The sequence below is a fragment of the Lynx rufus genome, unplaced genomic scaffold (genome assembly GCF_022079265.1).
Source record: "Lynx rufus isolate CCGP_SWC_20201006 ecotype Redwood Valley unplaced genomic scaffold, mLynRuf1.p SCAF_17, whole genome shotgun sequence".
NCBI lineage: Eukaryota > Metazoa > Chordata > Mammalia > Carnivora > Felidae > Lynx > Lynx rufus.
In genome coordinates this window covers 39,587,667-39,606,886 of record NW_025814831.1, presented here as the reverse complement: position 1 = coordinate 39,606,886, position 19,220 = coordinate 39,587,667, and the positions used below count along the sequence as shown (strand labels likewise).

Sequence of the window (19,220 nt, the reverse complement as noted above, 5' to 3'; positions counted from 1 at the left end):
TCCACAAACTATGAGATCCTGACCTGAGCCAAAGTCAGATGCTTAACTGACTGAGCCACCCAGGCACCCCAAATGTTAATAATTTTTTATGTGAAATTTGAATTTAGCTGGGTGTTATTGGAAACTAAAGTAAAAGGGATCCTTGTTACATACCGAAAGACAATTAGCTAAGCTGTGTCCCATTGTTTTTATGGAAAGTGGAATTATAAGTGATGGTTATTTCACTGAGGAAATCTCTAAGTCTTGAACGTATATCCAGGTTCTTCTTGCTGCTTATAGTAAAATGTAAGAGAAAAGAGATTAAGGGAAGAACTCTAAGCAAAATAGAACAATGACCTGATTTAGGAAATTCTTAGTCTATCCATATTGCAAAGATATAGTTAGGGAAAAAAAGATGTAGTTAGGAGTTGATTGTCAGGAAAGCATCCTATTGAGAGAAAGCCAAGGGTGTGTCTCAGCAACCTTTCACTAATTCCTTGGAAGGATCAGAAGTTCCAAATATTCAACCTTGAAGAAGTCTCTTTGAAGAGATTATGCATTTGACTCATTTGATGGATCCTTTCAGTCATCTCTGGAGAAGTCAAAATAGAGATGAAGTGATCTGGGAGCATCTGTGGAGCAGCCTTTGGTTTAACAGAATGAATTCCTGATACATACATGGCATACTCACAGTGTTCTTGAGGATGTCATATCATCAGAAATACTGCCTGCTTGTCCAGAAGGGAGAGCCTCAAGTTCAGAGGCTGGAAGTGAAGGCCCAGAGGGTAAAGATGAGAACCACAGAGGATTATTCCCAGCTCTTAAAACCTAATGATTTTTTCCCAGTTGGATCTCAGCATTGCTTAGAACCAATGATTCTTTTTTTCAATCCATCCCTCACTCTTGCTTTTGAAAGGGAATGACTATAACTGTTGTCTTATTCTGTCCTATCATTGTGTTTTAGAATCACATAACTTGTTTTTTATTTTCACAGGTCCACAGATAGAAATTTTGCCTTAAATGGATCATACTGGGACTTATGACCCATATAAAATTTAAAGTGAGATTTAGGACTTTTGGGTGGATGATAGACTTTGAAATTGCATTGGTGCTGTAATAACTTGAGACTTCTGGAGATACTGGGATGAGTGAATGTATTTTGCATAAGAGATGGATATAAACCTTTGGAGGCCAGAGGGTGAACTGTGGTAGGCTGAACAGTGGCCTCCACAGTTGCTCAAGCCTCATTCCCCAGAATAGGTCAGTATGTTACCTTATATGGCAGAAGGGACTTTGCAGATATGAATACATTAAGAATCTAGAAATGAAATTATCTTAAATTACCTTGGTTGATCAGATAATTACCAGGGTCCTTCTTAGGGAGAAGATAAAAGGATAGAAGCAGAGTTCAAAGAACAGAGAATGCTGTTGGCTTTAAAGATAGGGGAAGAAGCCAAGAGCCAAGGAATGTAGGAGTCTTCTGGTAGCTAAAAACAAAACAGAACATCAAGGAAACAGGTCCTTTCCTGGAGTTTCCAGAGTAAATACAGCCCTGAAGTTCCATTTTAGATTTCTAACCTCCAGAATTGTATGATAATGTTATTTATGTTGGTTTAAGTCACTAACTTTGTGGTAAGTTTTTACAGCAGCAACAGGAAACTGATACACCTGGTGTCCTGTATCTTACCTGGCCACCCTAGTTCTGGCTTGCACTAATTTCATTGGAGCTCTGTGATAGGTCAGAAGCCTTATGTACAGGAGCACATTTAATTCTTTCAACAACCTTGGGAAATAGTATCCACTTTACAGGTAAGGAAAATGAAGAGCTGGTAGTAGCAGCACTTAATTTCAACCCAGATCTGAGGAACTGGAAAGTCCAGTTCATTCATTTCTTTCTGTTCTGTTTCTTCTTTCTTTTCCTTCTCCTCCTTGTTATTTTTTAAAATTTTTATTTATTTATTTTTTAGAGAGAAAGAGAGAGAGAGTGAGTGAGCAGGGGAGGGGCAGAGAGAGATGTCAGTGCAGAGCCCGATGTGGGGCTTGAACTCACGAACTGTGAGATCATGACCTGAGCTGAAATCAAGAGTTGGATACTTAACTGACTGAGCCACCTAGGTGCCCCTCCCTGTTATTTTTTTTTTTTTTAAAGATTTTTAATTTTATTTTTTTTTCAACGTTTCTTTTTATTTTTGGGACAGAGAGAGACAGAGCATGAACGGGGGAGGGGCAGAGAGAGAGGGAGACACAGAATCAGAAACAGGCTCCAGGCTCTGAGCCATCAGCCCAGAGCCTGACGCGGGGCTCGAACTCCCGGACCGCGAGATCGTGACCTGGCTGAAGTCGGACGCTTAACCGACTGCGCCACCCAGGCGCCCCGACCCTCCCTGTTATTTTTTTAAAAAAATGTTTAGAGAGAGAGAGACAGAGGATAAGTTGGGGAGCGTCAGAGAGAGAGAGAGAGAGAGAGAGCGCGCACGAGCGTGACAGACCCAAGCAGGGTCCATGCTCAGCATTGAGCTCCATGAGGAGCTTGATTGTGAGATCATGACCTGAGCCGAAATCAAGAGTCAAAGACTTAACCAACTGAGTCACCCAGGCTCCCCCTCTCTATTATTATTAGCACTGCCACAGTATTGTCTGCAAAGTATATATTTCTAGGGCAAAGTAGGTTCCTGATCCAATGAGTTGGGTATCTCCTCTCCATATATACAGAAACACTACTGCTTATAGAATACTGTATTGATTTCCATTTAAAGGACATTCCAATATAAACTAATGAGATTTTGAAAGAATAAATTTTCCACCATAGTCAAATTGCATATTCAAAAGACTATCCTTCATAGATGAACTACACATTATTCAATGCTGAAATGTTCTAGCCTGCTCTGTAAGCAAAGAAAATGATCCAAGTATTATAAACTTCAACAAATGAGCCAAAACACTTAGTTTCCTTAGACAATTAAATACGATAATAAGCCAAAAACGCTCCACCATCAGGCTGGTAAAGAAGCAAATTTACTATCTTTATTAGCAGCTTGCTTGCAGATTTTTATTTGAACTAATGAATATCATAATAGCTCAGGGGAAAAACAACCCAAATGCTGCAGGCTCAGACCGTTGCTAACCAAAAGAGCTGGTGGTTAATTGGAAATGGCCAGCTGCACATAATGCTTCTCTTCATTTTTAACCTGAAGTAATTCCACCATCCTCTCCCTGCTCCCCGCCCCCACCCAGTCCTCTATTAAAATCCCATAAGTGCTGTATTGGAAGAAAATACCACAGAACTTCTAGCAGACTGAAGGTATTATTTATGTATCTGCCAGTTTGCCGGCAAAGGGCAGGGCAGCTGGAGGGGTGTCACATGCAAGTTGGTTGGGGGCTAGGAACACCAAGGGGAAGGACCATGCACTGGCAAATTACATACTATAGATTTCATCAGAGCAAACTTGCTGTGAACTCATTGTTATTTTTCAAAGGCGAATGGCTTTCTCCCTTCTTCCTGGTACTTTTCACTGTGTTAGTTAATTATAGAAAACACTGAGCACAGACCTTTGGAATTATTATTATTTTTGGTGTTGTTAGAACAAGACTATACTCTAAACATGTAGTCGCTGAATGTCTCAGAGTCCAGTTGTATGACTGAATTGTGAACTTTTGTGGTGGTCATGGGACTTGGTAGCTCATGGGTCAGTTACTTTTTGAGCGATTTAAACAACACATTTTTGTTTAGAATAACATTATGTACTAGAAGAAATTTAAAAGCTCTCTGTAGTGACAGACTCATGAAGGAGGAAGGAAGAATTTGTATCTGGCAGGTGTGTTCCCTCTGAAGGGTTGACCTCCAGAGTGAACACACCATACCTGCAGATCATAGGTCACCAGGGCAGCTCCTATTATCATGACGATGAGTCCTTTTTGCTTCTGTGTAACTGGGAACCACGAATGCAGTAGGAAAGAGTTAACTTTTTCATCCTAAACAAGTGATTAAAAGAACCACCACAGACCTGGAGATGTGGGGATAATTATGAAGTTAATGTTTCCTTTCCTAATGGAAACGGTCTGGATAAATGGTAGCAATGGGACTTCTGTTCATCCTGTACCTTCCACAGACTCGGCACTTTTATACGAGACTGTGTTATTTGTAAAAGACAAGTGAAGCGGTGCCTTTTTTTTTCTGCTTTGAATTTGATTCAAACTCATTTCATGTTTTGAAACTCAGAACATTTCAGGTATCTAATAAGGATATATATATATATATATATATATATATATATATATATAAAACAAAAACAGAATTGGAAAGAGAATCTGTAGCCCTGGTTCCCAACCTTGGGGTGCATGAGAGTTATAGGGGGGAGGGTAGGATGGTTGTGTGAGGGAGTTTGTTAAAAATGCAGACTCCTGGGCTCTGCTCCAGCAAATCTGATTTAATAGGTTTGGGGTGGGGAGCTAGGAATTGCAGTTTAATATGCAGACTCAGGAGGAGATAATGGCCCTGGGGGCCAGCAGGGTCAGCACTTAGGAAAATGGCTTGCTTTACCTGGGTAGAGTTTCATACTAAGAAATAAAAGAACATATAAAATTCTAGTACCTGATGAGAAATCATTAATTTTTAATTTTGCGATGTGGAACAAGAAACCCTTTGCCCCACTTGCAACTTCTAGTGCTTAAGAGATAACATAGTTCAGGGGGTATCACAGACTCTGGTTCAGTTTCCAGGTCTGCCATTTACTAGGTGTGCAACTTTGGGCCTTGTGCCTCAGTTTCCTCATCTGTAAAGGGAGGAAGATAATCATAGCATCTGTTTTACAGTGTTTTTATGGATTAATGGCTAGTAATTATAGAGATTATAATATAGAGAACATGTGTGAACTGTGCACTTTATGTATGTTAGCTCATTTAAAACCCTATCTTGCATGTTCTCTTGTTCTCATTGGACAAATGACATTAACAATCTGTTCAAAGCCCCATGGTTAGAGTGGTGAGATTGGGGTTCAGGTCCAAGTGGGCTATCTCCAACACTCAGCTTCATCATCACCTACCTTGCTCCTGCCTTTCCAGTAAAGCATTGTCTCTTCCTCCTCCTCCCTCTTTTCTACTTTTTAGCTCCAGGTGAGCCCAACTCAGTTCCTGTTGAGTAAAGTGTCATTTAGTTAACTGAGAAACATGTATTCTGGATGTGTATGTATTTCCACAGGTCTAGGAGATGATGCAGGAGGGAGAAAGCAGAGTTGTGGCTTCCAAACAGGTAGCTTTCAGCTAGGTCTTTTGCATTTCTAAGTGCTCCAAACTTTCTGGTGTCAGAAGTCAGCTGTCAGAGAGAAGGGACAAATTGTGACTCAGCTCAACCGTTTCTGTGAATTTTCCTGGGATTAGCTTTTCTAGGAGGGAAGGGGCTGGTTCCACCTTTTCCCAGAAGATAAGGCAAAGTTCTTGCTAGCCACAAGCACAGTCCCTCTTGGAGGTCTCCTCTAGGGGCCGTGGAGATAAGTGGGGTGAGTCCAAGGGCCACATACTAACTGTAGCAGCTACTAATGATTCCATATACCAGATCCACACTCAGCACTTCCCAGGCCCTCACATTTAATTGTCTCAGCAACCTCGCACTTAATTTTAGGACGAGCTCCCCTTCTTTGGCCCCTCCACCTGTGTCCTCTGCACTTGGGAAGAGACGGACTGTTACATGCTCGGTTGTCATAAAGCTGACCTCTGGCTGCCTAACAATGTGTCTGGTCCCAGGCCAGGCTATACCCTCCCTATTCCTGGCTCCCTCCTTTACCCTGCCCCACTCCCTCAGCACTACCTGTATCCTGCTGAGAAGGATCCACTTCTCCTTAAATGCTTACTTGAAGGAATGGAACTAGTTTGCTGAGGTGAATTGTGTTTCCTTCTTTTTTGCTTGCCTACTTTTCTGTCACCAGATCTCTCTGGGAGCAGTGATGCTCTTAATTAAGCTGAGATCTCAGGCGCTTAAAATGCAAAATTCACAGGCAAGCTGGCTGGTGCCTGAGGCTGGAAAAGTGTGCTCTTCATTACCAGAACCCCCCATAAGAGCTCCTTCATTCTAATGGAGCAAGTTCACAGGACCAAAGAATGAGACTCATCCCAGTTGAGGGGTGCTTCTTTGGGGCTAGACTCTGCATCTCCTCCACACCAGCTGGGAGTTAAGGGGCTGTATTCAGCCATGAGGAGAAAGGTGTGGGGCATCCTCCTACCACCTGAGGGTAGCTCCAGGTTCCTGAGAAGATGGATCTATGGGGTCACAGAAATCTCCAAGCAGGGTATCTGGTTTTTAGTAAAGATGTGAGACTGAGAGTTGTGGTGTGGACCTAGAGATGACGAGCAAGTGGGAAAGTTATATCCAGCTCTGGAGAAGCCTACAAATTAGGCAGAAATTATCTTTAGTACTTTAGCCCATTCCCATTGCTCAACACACAGGTTCTTCCAAGTTGACTTCAACCTCTCATTTTTTAACATATGAAAAAGAAACAAGGTATTCTCAGAGGTGGTCCCATCACACAGCTCTTTTCAACTATCTCCCGTTGCCACTCACCTCTCACTTCTGAACTGGGCAGGTGTCCATAGGTGTGCACAACAGCTCTGCTCCTTCCCTCTGTTGTGAGAGCAGAGACTCTGAGTTGAGTGAGGTCTGTAGGAGGGAAGGTCAAGAACTGTAGGTGTGGTGTGGGGGCCCAGATTACCTCTCAACTTTCTATTTTGCTCCTGCTCACATCCAATTGAATGGGACTTGATATAATCTCTTCATATATACAAGGTGTCTTTTGTGTTTACTAAGAAAAAGATACACCTGCAGGGTGAACTGCTTATTAAAAAAAAAAAAAAAAAGGAACCCACTTTGGGTACATGTGTTAGAAAATGGTACCCCTTCAGAAGCTGGTACAGTCCTGCTCAGGCCATTACTTGGCTTGCAGAGAGTAGTTGTTTCCACTCATGCTTACTTGAACTGGGTACCCTTGTGCAGGGTACAACCTGCACAACAGTTCAGGGCATCCCTGGCTCTTGGCCTGAGTTCAGTGGTAAGGACTTTAAGTCTCATTTTATTGTTGTCATTCCCCTATACCATCTGTGTCAAGGATCTTTCAGCTTCTCTTCATTTTCAGCTCAACTGAAAATGCACCTTTTGTGCACTGGAGCTTAAACCCACACTTGGTCATTTTAGAAGTTCCACTGACTGGTTAGCTTTGGTCCACTGGTCAGATGATTAGAATGTGACACAGATGGCAGATCTTCATTTATCGTTTCCAGAACATGACTGTATAAAAAGGAGTAAGCCATCAACAGTGTCTCAATGACTTATTTGTCTTATTTATGAAACAAACATTTTTCCATCCAGGTATGCAAGGAGCAGTCATGCACCTTGTCCTTTTGTGAGGGCAGAAAAGAACACTGAGTTGCTGTCCAGTTCTGAGTAATTTTAGCCCTGAGTTCTGTCTGGCCATGTGCCACTGCTGAGCTCATGCCTTCTCCTGGCTGTTTGATTATTCTCCAGGTGACATGGGTGCTGGCCCAGTAGACCTTCATTTACTCACCAAAACCACCACTGTCACCTCTTCCTCCTCCTCCTCTTCCTCCTCTTCCTCCTCCTCCTCTTCTTCCTCCTTTTTAAATAACCACTGGTTTATTAAAGACACACTTTTCTCTCACTGAAAATGCTTCCCGAGTAGAAATTGCTTATTAGTTGCAATGTCCTGGACCTACCTGCAGTTCCACTCTGTCCTAGTGACACAGCCAGCCTGGGAAAACTGTGAAGCACAGCATGTGGGCCTTTTGGGCCTTCCTCACTTAAAGTGGTTGTTTTTCTTTCTCCTAGAATGACCCTCCTTGCCCCTGGCACCTCTCTGGGTCCTTTTCTTATCCTTGCCTGTAGGCATACTACCCTCTGGGAATTACTGGGGAAACCAAGTGTTAGGTGGTAATGATAAAAGGTTTACCTCCTCATGGGGTGCTAGCGTTTTAATTTTTTTTAATGTTTTATTTTATTTTTGAGAGAGAGACCGAGTGTGAGTGGGGGAGGAGCAGAGGGAGACACAGAATCTGAAGCAGGCTTCAGGCTCCGGGCTGTCAGCACAGCGCCTGATGCGGGGCTCGAACTCACGAACTGCGAGATCATGACCTGAGCTGAAGTTGGACGCTTACCGACTGAGCCACCCAGGCGCCCCGGGGTGCTAGCATTTTAAACTGGGGACTTGTCGCAAATGAATGAGATTGTAATCATTGAAAGAAAAGTAGTGTTCTTTTGGGACTTTACAAAAATCCATGCCTCCGTTATCCAGGATAGGTTTAATTTTTGGTACTTAAAAATAACCAAAATTTCAGGAGACCTAGATGCCAGTAAAGTTGTACCTAATGACATTTCATTCCCTGTTCAGACAGTGCACTGTGTTCATACAGTTACACCTCTTCTAGATGTCTGACACCATCGCTGCAGTATCTTCCCTATTGACCCTGAGCAGATCTTGACCCTCCAAACGCTTAGAGTCAGGGTGGTTAAGGACAGTTTGCTCACAAGTCGCCTCTTTTCATTGTGCTCTAGGTCTTTCCACACATTCCCCTGACGTGGACAGGGCTGGTGATGAGGACAAGGTGCTCATCTCATCAGCAACAGCTTTAACTGCAGACCTCCTCTGTTCTTTAGTAGCACATTGAACAGCATGCTGGCACAGTTTTGAACTGAGATTTCTCACAGAAAATTTGCAAGCACTACATCTTGTTTGTTTGTTCGTTTGTTTGTTTTAAGGCAGTGATGTGAAACTTGTCTTTCTGAAGAAAATGAGTTAACCAGGTCTTGATGAGCTTTACTTGGGCTTGAGAATAGTAGTTAAGTCACTAATTAGTATTTTCATCTTTTTTTAAAGCTGAGAGTAATAATTCACCAAACATTTTAGTTGTTAAGAGAAGGTTATATAAAAGAATTGAATTGAGTGAATTAAAATGAATAGAGTCACTTCTGTTTGGACAGGCATCTCTGCCAAATGTTCTTTATTCAACAATATATACATATGTTTCGAAGTCTATAATTTGCTAAGTCGTGTGTAAAAGGGCTGAGGTTGTAATGATGGAAACCATGCATTTTCTTCTCTTGAGAAGCTTGCTCTGTAGTGCAAGAGGCAGAATGCTAAAAGTCTGGGCTTCAGTTTCCTCAGCTGTAAAGTAGGGATAATAGTTAGACCACATGTAGCTAACTGTGTGGATTAAGTGAGGTAATGTCACAAAGCCATCAGGATGCTGCCTGGTATGTAGTAAGTGCAATGTAAGTGTTTCAGCAAAATGGATGAGCTAGAGGACATTAACATGTGGTAAGAACCTAGCATGAGCATGTAGGCAATAAGTAAAGTGCTCCGCTTCTGGAGTCCGGAAGATTTTGATGGGGAGTGTGATGGTAGGGAGTGGCTCCACTGGGGAGTTGAGACTTCATCTGGGTCTTGAGTGATGAATAAGAGTTCAGTATGTAGAGTAACAGGTAGGAGAATTTCCAGAAATGGGAGCAGCACAAGCTGTCTTCTAACTCAAAGAGCCCTGTCCACAACATTCTGCCCAGAAAGCTTCCCTGGCTCCAGCTCACTCCACTGAGCCAGTTGGTACCAGGTCTTCTCTGCAGCAGTTGGCACATGCCTCTTTTTCAACACCATCTCACCATTTGGCGACACTTTTCCTCTAATATTCACTGAACATTTATTGAATACTGTCTTGGTACTGATCCTCATGCTGGGTGCAGTCACTGCCCTCAGAAACCCCTGGAATAATGAGGGGCTTTCCCTGGCACCAGTGGGTTCCCATAGCATACTGTCTGGTTCAATATAGCTTAAAAATACTATTGAAAGAGCTTATGCATCTATAAATAAAGGAATCCTTCCCATGCCCCTGGTTTTGGATACGGAAGGAATTGTCTGTAGCTGTGAGAAAGGGATGGAGATCATTCTTGTGTTCACTCTTTCTGTGAGTTCTGTTTATGTATTCAAAGAGTTGCTCTTTTTATAGAGCTCAGAGCATCTCAAAGGAAAAAGAATCATTGAATATTATTGATAACAGTTTAGGAGGACTTGAAGGATCTGTCAGTTTCTTTAAACAACTGTATGTTGTAGCTGTTTGCAGTCTATTTGCAGCCTTTGAAGTTTGTGTATATTTTATCTTCTGTGTGTCCCATGGCTGGGGTCACAGTCTATATGGAGGATAGAGCAGAGCATGGGGCATGTTACAAGCTGGATCACAAAGCTGTTTGGCAGTTTTCAATCCTAGAAATCCTGTGTTGGGGGAAAAAGTCAGCCTGGCAACTGTTTTTTTTTTAAACAATCCAAAATTTCTCATTTTGCCCTGTTGTAGTAGTGAACTTGAGTTTCATTCATGACTATTTCAGTTACAGCAGAAAACTCAAATATTTAAAATAAGATCATAAAGAGTAGTGGTCACATGATGAGATGTGTATCTCTGACCAAGATAAGGAGTATGCTGAGAGGTGACGTATTGGTGGGGGGGGGGAGCAAGTGGATGGTGATGAACACTGGAAGCAAAAGACCAACAAGGAAAGAACTTCAATAATTTGCTCAGGAAACCCAAAAAACAATCCAGTGAAGAAATGGGCAAAAGACATGAATAGATACTTCTCCAAAGAAGACATCCAGATGGCCAACCGACACATGAAAAAATGCTCCACATCACTCATCATTAGGGAAATACAAATCAAAACCACAATGAGATACCACCTCACACCTGTCAGAATGGCTAACATTAACAACTCAGGCAACAACAGATGTTGGTGAGGATGTGGAGAAAGAGGATCTCTTTTGCACTGCTGGTGAGAATGCAAACTGGTACAGCCACTCTGGAAAACAGTATGGAGGTTCCTCAAAAAACTAAAAATAGAACTACCCTATGACCCAGCAATTGCACTAGTAGGTATTTATCCAAGGGATACAGGTATGCTGTTTCGAAGGGGCACATACACCCCAATGTTTATAGCAGCACTATCGACAATAGCCAAAGTATGGAAAGAGCCCAAATGTCCATCAGTGGATGAATGGGTAAAGAAGATGTGGTATGTATATACAATGGAGTATTACTCAGCAATCAGAAAGAATGAAATCTTGCATTTGCAACTACACGGATGGAACTAGAGGGTATTATGCTAAGCGAAATTAGAGAAAGACAAATATCATATGACTTCAACTCATATAAGGAATTTAAGATACAAAGCAGATGATCATAAGGGAAGGGAAGCAAAAATAATATAAAAACAGGGAGGGGACAAAACGTAAGAGACTCTTAAATATAGAGAACAGAGGGTCACTGGAGAGGTTGTGGGAGGGGGAATGGGCCAAGTGGGTAAGGAGCATTAAGGAATCTATTCCTGAAATCATTGTTGTACTCTATGCTAACTAACTTGGATATAAATTAAAAAATAAATTTAAAATAACAAAGAAAAACTAAAAACATAATAATTTGCTCAGGAAGTTGGAGGATGTGCACTAAGGCAGCAGTGGTGAGAATGAAGACAAGGAAAAGCACAAGAGATATTTTCTTTTCAGGTAGGATTGACAGGATTCGGTGACTGTTGGAAAGGGAGAAAGTGACCTGTGTGAACTCTGAGCTTTCTGTTTTGGGTAATGAGTGATGTGGTATTGTTCATGGGGTGAGGAGGAGAGGTGGAAAAATGGGTTTGGAAGGAAAGATGATTTCAGTTTTGGATATGTGGAGTTTAGAATACCTGTAAAATGTGTATTGAGAGAGAGGTTTATGGGCACTTGGATAAATAGACTAAATTAAAGAGAGAAGATCTGAAAACAAGTGGGGCGGGGGGTGGACAGCACATAAATCCTGTCCATGCCTTGACACTAGATGAGATTGCCCAGGGACCAAGAGATGAATGAAACTTAGGCAATTGATTTTGTGTATATATTCATGTGACGTTCGAGCACTTACAAGGTCATTATAAATACATTGACAAATAAGGGAAAGAAAGTCTTTGGTTAGGCTATTGTTTTGAGTTTTGGCTCATAACATGTGGTCTGTGGTGGTAAATGACATCTCAAGGTCCCTTCCCACATGAACAAAGGGAGATATTTTTAAGTGAAGCTCTATTTTACAATTACAACTGTAGGACAGCAGAAAAATCAGACTTTGAGCTGAGGTAGCATTTTTCTCCTCCCCTCCAATTGAAGCTTTCTTTGAATTTGGAAATCATATCTTTCTTTATCTGGGTCAAGGACTTGAAGAAAGGCTAAGTGAGCTTGGTGCAAAACAGCATGTTCAGATGTTCACATTAATCCCGTTAAACTACTCACACAGAGAAAGTAGATGGCGAGAAAAGACAAAAGTACAGAAATTTTTAACAGATGGTTGTTTTTATTTATTTATCTATCTATTTCTGACTTACTTTAAACTTGGCTACTACAATCACTTTGAAAGCAAATCATGCCTCTTTGGTGAGTGGATAGCTGGTATTAATGGCTTTTGTTGCCATAGCCATTAAACTCCCCCCACCCCAAATCTTTGTGGAAAGTATTAAATATTCTCAGGGCGCCTGGGTGGCTCAGTCAGTTAAGCATCCTACTTTAGCTCAGGTCATGATCTCATACTCTGTGAGTTCGAGCCCCGCGTTGGGCTCTGTGCCGACAGCTCAGAGCCTGGAGCCTGCTTCAGATTCTGTGTCTCCCTCTCTCTCTGTCCCTCCCCTGCTCATGCTCTGTCTCTCTCTGTCTCAAAAATGAATAAAAACATTAAAAAAATAAAAATATTATCAGGATTCTGGTTTCTTTGGTTGTTCAAAACCTGTTTAAATGTACCATTAACACAATAATCCTTTAAGAATCTATAAGCCAAATGGTAGTGGGACTATTTGATTAATAAATAATTATTCTGTGTTTAATTTTACGAAAAAAATCTTAAGACTGTAACAGATAAATCAGCATATGACATAAACATTTAATTTCAGAAAACAGTGCAAATTAGAATACAGGAGAGTTTATTGTATATAAGTTACAGAGATCTAAAATTTGAACAAAATTTAAGGTACATTTAAAATCTCATTCAATTCCAAAACATTTTTTTCATAGATAAACCTCATTACTAGAAAATATGCAGTGAATTTTTTTAACCATTATACTCCAGTTGCAATGGATGTTGGCATCGTGGTTTTATAAATAACAATATTCTTAGAGTAAAAACTGACTCAGCAATTCAGCCCCTCTGAAATTTATCTTAAATATTCTAAAAGAAAAAATCCACATACTTGAAATTTCTGTTGTAGTATTATCTAGAGAGAGCAATTGGCAAGAATGAGAATGTCCCAATAGATTCAAAATTTGCCTTAGAAATCATGGATCTTGACTCAATATAACAATAAAATTATTAGAATTGGTAATTGGTGAGACTATAAGGAAACAGGAAAACTGGTTGGTAGACACTTTGGGGGGTTAAGTATAAAGAAGGATACTTTATTTTGTACCTTGTAAATCCAAATACAAGGAAAAATAGTTTGCTCTTCATGTTTTACTTTGGCCGGAAGTAAGCTCTTTACAGCTAGCAACTCTGTCTTAGTCATCATCATTTCTCTAGTGCTCAGTAAATGTTTGCTAAATTGAACCTAATCTCTGCACATCTAGTATGTACAAATGAAAGGGGTAGGGAATTTAAATGACTTTTAACTTAAAAATTCCCTAATGTCACTTTTCATATTATATGTAGGACACAGAGATATATAAGATATATCTCAAATTTTCAGAGATAATTTGGGGGAAAAAGTATAATCCATGATATGCTATCATAAAAATACATTTAAAGGAAATATATTATTTATATGTTGTACTACATAGTGGAGTCCAGGTGCAAAATAGTATATTCTGGATATGATACTATGATATTTTTGGATATTAGCATTCTAATCCTGGAAAATAGATAATCACAGTGAAAAAATATATTCACTGTGTATCAGGTAATATTAGACAACAAAACACACATTACTGGTAAATGAAATTTCATACCATACATGCAGTTCTATTAAAAACAAATACTAGTAATGCACTGCAGAAATAAGGTTTTTTTTTTTTTTTGATGTCTGATCTTATTTATTTGTTACTCTTAGAAAAATCTCCTTTCTGTCTGAACTCAGAAGCTCTCAGAGAAGACAGCGTCTGTCTCTTGGCAATCTGTTCCCGGCGTTTTTCTTTGGCCTCCTTCAGTCTGTTGGCCACAGGTTTAGTATATTCTGCAGCCTCTTCCTTGCTTTTCTTAGTGCACTGCTTCTTCCAAGCAGTAGGCCGACGTTTGTTTTGGAGGACACATGGAGTAACAAGACGCTGAATCTTGGGTGCTTTGGTTCTAGGTTTTTTACCTTCAATTGATGCAAAGTTACTTTTGGATTTTTCCATCTCTCCCTCCTCCACCTATTTTTCTTTATGTTTTCTATTTTTTTGTGTGTGAAAACTTGCATCTTCTATTCTGGCACATACTATAATTGTAGAGATGTCATTTAAAAAATATCAGCTACCTCCAGTCTACCTCCAGATTGTGCGTGGGGATGTTCTCCTGCCTGTGGACGTAGGAACATCTTTGTCCCAGACCTTCAGCCATCAGAGCCCTTTTATTCTGGAGGAGTTGTAAAGAACATAGACTTTGTTCAAAAAAGAATATGGACATTTATCTTCACCCTGGAAGTGCTGAGATTTGCGCTCAGGCATAGCTACTCCAGTCAGGAGGGACGGACAACAGCTGGGTCGGTGCTGAGTGGCCTGCAGCATTTGCTTGTAGTCGAGATGAATTTGCCCCTCAATCCCAAATCTTTCCTGAATGGATTAACAGGAAAGCCAGTGATGGTGAAACTCAAGTAGGGAATGGAGTACAAAAGCTATCTGGTATCTGCAGATGGCTATATGAACATGCAGCTTGCAAACACAGAAGAATATACAGATGGAGCATTGTCTGGTCATTTGGGTGAAGTTTTAATAAGGTGTAATGTTCTTTAATTCAGGGGTGTTGAAGAGGAAGAAGATGGGGAAATGAGAGAATAGCATCTTATGTGGTGAATTTATATGTATGTGCAGACAATAAACATGTTTTAAAAAAAAGAATATGGACTTTGAAGTCACCTAGGCATTATTGAAACTGTTTCTGAAGTAAATCAGCCAAATATCCTTAGAAAGCCTCTCAATCTATCGAACTCACTTATTTTAAAAACTGGGTTAATAATATGACCTTATATGGTTTTGTGAGGAGCTAAAAGGGTAATTCTCATGAACAACCCAGCACTGCACCCAGGCATATTATAGACAACCATGATGGTTTCCTTCATATCTTCTATGAAAAATGCCTCACTGTATGAAGCACCTATGCCTTCTAAAGCAGCCCATGCCCTGCTTATTAATTTGCTTGGGCTGCCATAAAAAAGCAGTGCAGACTGGGTAGCTTACATGACAGAATTTTTTTTTCAAGTTAGTTAACATACAGTGTAGTTTTTGCTTCAGGAGTAGAACCCAGTGATTCAACTCTTACATAGGACACCCAGAGCTCATCCTGAAAAGTGCTCTCCTTAATGCCTGTCACTTATTTAATGCAGCCCCCACCCCCCCGAACCTTCCCCGCCCCACTCCCCAGCAACCCTCAGTTTGATCTCTGTATTTGAAAGTCTCTTATGGTTTGCCTCCCAGTGTTTATAGTACCACTATCAACAATAGCCAAATTATGGAAAGAGCCCAAATGTCCATCGACTGATGAATGGATAAAGATGATATAGTGTGTGTATATATATGTATGTATATGTGTATATAGTGTATATAATGGATAAATATGATATAGTGTGTGTGTGTGTGTATATATATATATATGTATGTATATGTGTATACACACACACACACACACACACAATGGAATACCACTCAGTGATGAAAATTGAGATCTTGCCATTTGCAACAACATGGATGGAACTGGAACGTATTATGCTAAGCAAAATAAGTTAGAGAGAGATATCACATGAAATCACTCATATGTGGAATTTGAGAAACTCAACAGATGAACATTAGGGGAAGGGAAGGAAAACAAATTTATTTACAATTTTGAAAGCCAGAAGTCCAAGGTGTCAGTTTGGTTCCTTCTGAGGCTTTTCTCCTTGGCTTGTATATGGCTGTCTTCACACAGTCTTAACTCTGCCTGTTATGTGTATCCAAATTTCCTCTTGTAAAGACAGTAGTCATATGGGATTAGGGCTTACTCTAATCACCTCATTTTAACTTAATTGCCTCTTTAAAGACCCTACCTCCAGATACAATTACATTCTAAAATACTGGAGGTTTGGACAAAGATATTAATTTTTGTTGGGACACAATTCAGTCCATGCCCTGCCCTCTTCACTTTGGATTTTTAAAGTTTATTTATTTTTAGAGAGAGAGCACATGTAAGAGAGTGTTAGTTGGGGAGGGGCAGAGGAGAGATAATATCCCAAGCTGTCACCATAGAGCTCATCGCGGGATCAGTCTCACCAAATGTGAGATCATGACCTGAGCCGAAATTAAGAGTTGGATGCTTAACTGACTGAGTCACCCAGGTGCCCTCACTTTAGATTTTAGAGACGTGTTCCAAGGAGAAGCTCTGTTGAGATCCCAGCCAAGTCTACATGGACAATACTTCACCTTTACTATTATCTACATTGTTTCACCCTGTATGTTTGAAATGTATTGGCAGTAGTTGCAAATGCACACACATAGAAAAAAGGTAAAAGGGAGTTGACATGTTTAGTGAATATGCTCTTGAATATGCTATTAATTCTTTCATTCACACATTGAATGGGTTTGTCCACACACATCAATTGAGCGTTCACCATATCCCAGGCATTGCTGTAGGCCTTGGGAGGTGAGAAGAACACATTGTGTTTGCCTTTGGGAGCTTAATCAAGAGAGGAAGGGAGGGAGTCAGAGAAACAGGAATTCTGAAAATTTCAAGACAATACAGTAGTGCAAAAGGTAGATAAGCATAGGATATTACATTAAATAACAACGGTATGATTCTAATAATTAGAAATGCGATTGGAAAATTTCCTATGCAGAGTGAGGCTAAGAGATAAGGGTTAGGGTTTTAGAACTACAGTTTAGCTACCTCTTATCTACATCCTAAAGTAGATCTGATCTAGAGTACTAGCTTGATTATTGGGAGAATAAAAGTCTGAAGTTTATCCACTGTGGAAATTGAACTAATCTTTCTGCTTAGGTATATAATTGACCCTATTTATAATGGCATGATTCTCTTAGAACTTTAGATGCAGGATCTTAAATTCATGAATTCATGTATCAAATACTAAAGTATGAAAATACCCCAAAACACTAAATACAAATTCTGAAAAAGTGGTAAGGATTTCAGGAGATAAGGGATAGCAAGAGTGCTGGAAGCTGGGAATAATAAAGGCAGCATTGAATGTTGCATTCCAAATCATAGTTTTGATTTCATGAGTTTTAGGTGGGAGGAATAGTGAAAGGATCTGGTCTAGGGGTATCAGGTGGTAAAGCAATCATGGGTTGTCTTTGGGGGAGCACTAGGAAAGAGCAGATCATATGAATGACCCAAAAGAGTGAGCTACAGTGCTTTTATATTATAAGGGGGAGTATTGCAGAAACCAGGAACAAGGATGTGTGTGGATATTTGTAGGGGAAGGAGTAGGTGCTTTCCTATGGCCAGTGTCCTCAGTAGCTTCTATGAAGATGGTGGGTTAAGGATTAATTTTATTTATCTATGTATTTATTTATGTATTTATGTATTTATTTTAGTAAGCATTAGAGTTACATTTTATTTTTTATATGTAATTTATTGTCAAATTGGTTTCCATACAATACCCAGTGCTCATCCCAACAGGTGCCCTCCTCAATGCCCATCACCCACTTTCCCCTCTTCCCCACCCCCCATCAACACTCATTTGTTCTCAGTATTTAAGAGTCTCTTATGGTTTGCCTCCTACCCTCTCTGTAACTTCCCCCTCCGCCGCCCTCCCCCTTGGTCTTCTGGTGAGTTTCTCAGGATCCACATATGAATGAAAACATATGGTATCTGTCTTTCTCTGCCTGACTTATTTCACTTAGCATAACAGTCTCCAGTTCCATCCACGTTGCTGCAAGTGGCCAGATTTCATTCTTTCTCATTGCCAAATAGTATTCCATTGTATATCTAAGCCACATCTTCTTTATCCATTCGTCAGTTGATGGACATTTAGGCTCTTTCCATAATTTGGCTATTGTTGAAAGTGCTGCTATAAACATTGGGGTACAGGGGCGCCTGGGTGGTTCAATCGATTGAACGTCTGACTTCAGCTCAGGTCATGATCTCACAGTTAGTGGGTTTGAGCCCCGCATTGGGCCCTGTCTGACAGCGCAGAGCCTGGAGTCTTCTTCCAATTCTGTGTCTCCCTCTCTCTCTGCCCCTCCCCCGCTCATGCTCTGTCTCTGTCTCTCAACAATTAAAAAACCCCAAAAACATTGGGGTACAAAGGGCACCTGTCATCAGCACTCTTGTATCCCTTGGGTAAATTCCTAGCAGTGCTATTGCTGGGTCATAGGGTAGATCTATTTCTAACTTTTTGAGGAACCTCCACACTGTTTTCTAGAGTGGCTCTACCAGTTTGCATTCCCACCAACAGCGCAAGAGTGTTCCATTTTCTCCACATCCTCTCCAGCATCTATAGTCTCCTGATTTGTTCATTTTAGCCACTCTGACTGGTGTGAGGTGGTATCTCAGTGTGGTTTTGATTTGTATTTCCCTGATGAGGAGTGACGTTGAGCATCTTGTCATGTGCCTGTTGGCCATCTGGATGTCTTCTTTAGAAAAGTGTCTATTCATGTCTTCTGTCCATTTCTTCACTGGATTATTTGTTTTTCAGGTGTGGAGTTTGGTAAGTTCTTTATAGATTTTGGATACTAGCCCTTTGTCCGATATGTCATTTGCAAATATCTTTTCCCATTCCACGGGTTGCCTTTTAGTTTTGTTGATTGTTTCCTTTGCCGTGCAGAAGCTATGAAGCCAGCTTTACTGGCTTTTACTTTGATTCCCAAACCAGACAGAGATCCAGCAAAAAAGGGAACTACAGGCCAATATCCCTGATGAATACGGATGCAAAAATTCTCAACAAGATGCTAGCAAATCGAATTCAACAGCATATAAAAAGAATTATTCACCATGATCAAGTGGGATTCATTCCTGGGCTGCAGGGCTGGTTCGATATTCACAAATCAATCTGTGATACATCACATTAA

At 40.6% G+C, this 19,220-nt stretch overlaps 1 pseudogene; it reads left to right on the top strand.

The window, feature by feature from the left end:
* The first annotated feature begins 14,747 nt into the window (after positions 1-14,747).
* Positions 14,748-15,002, top strand: LOC124512133 (small nuclear ribonucleoprotein F-like; annotated as a pseudogene).
* The last annotated feature ends 4,218 nt before the right edge of the window (positions 15,003-19,220 follow it).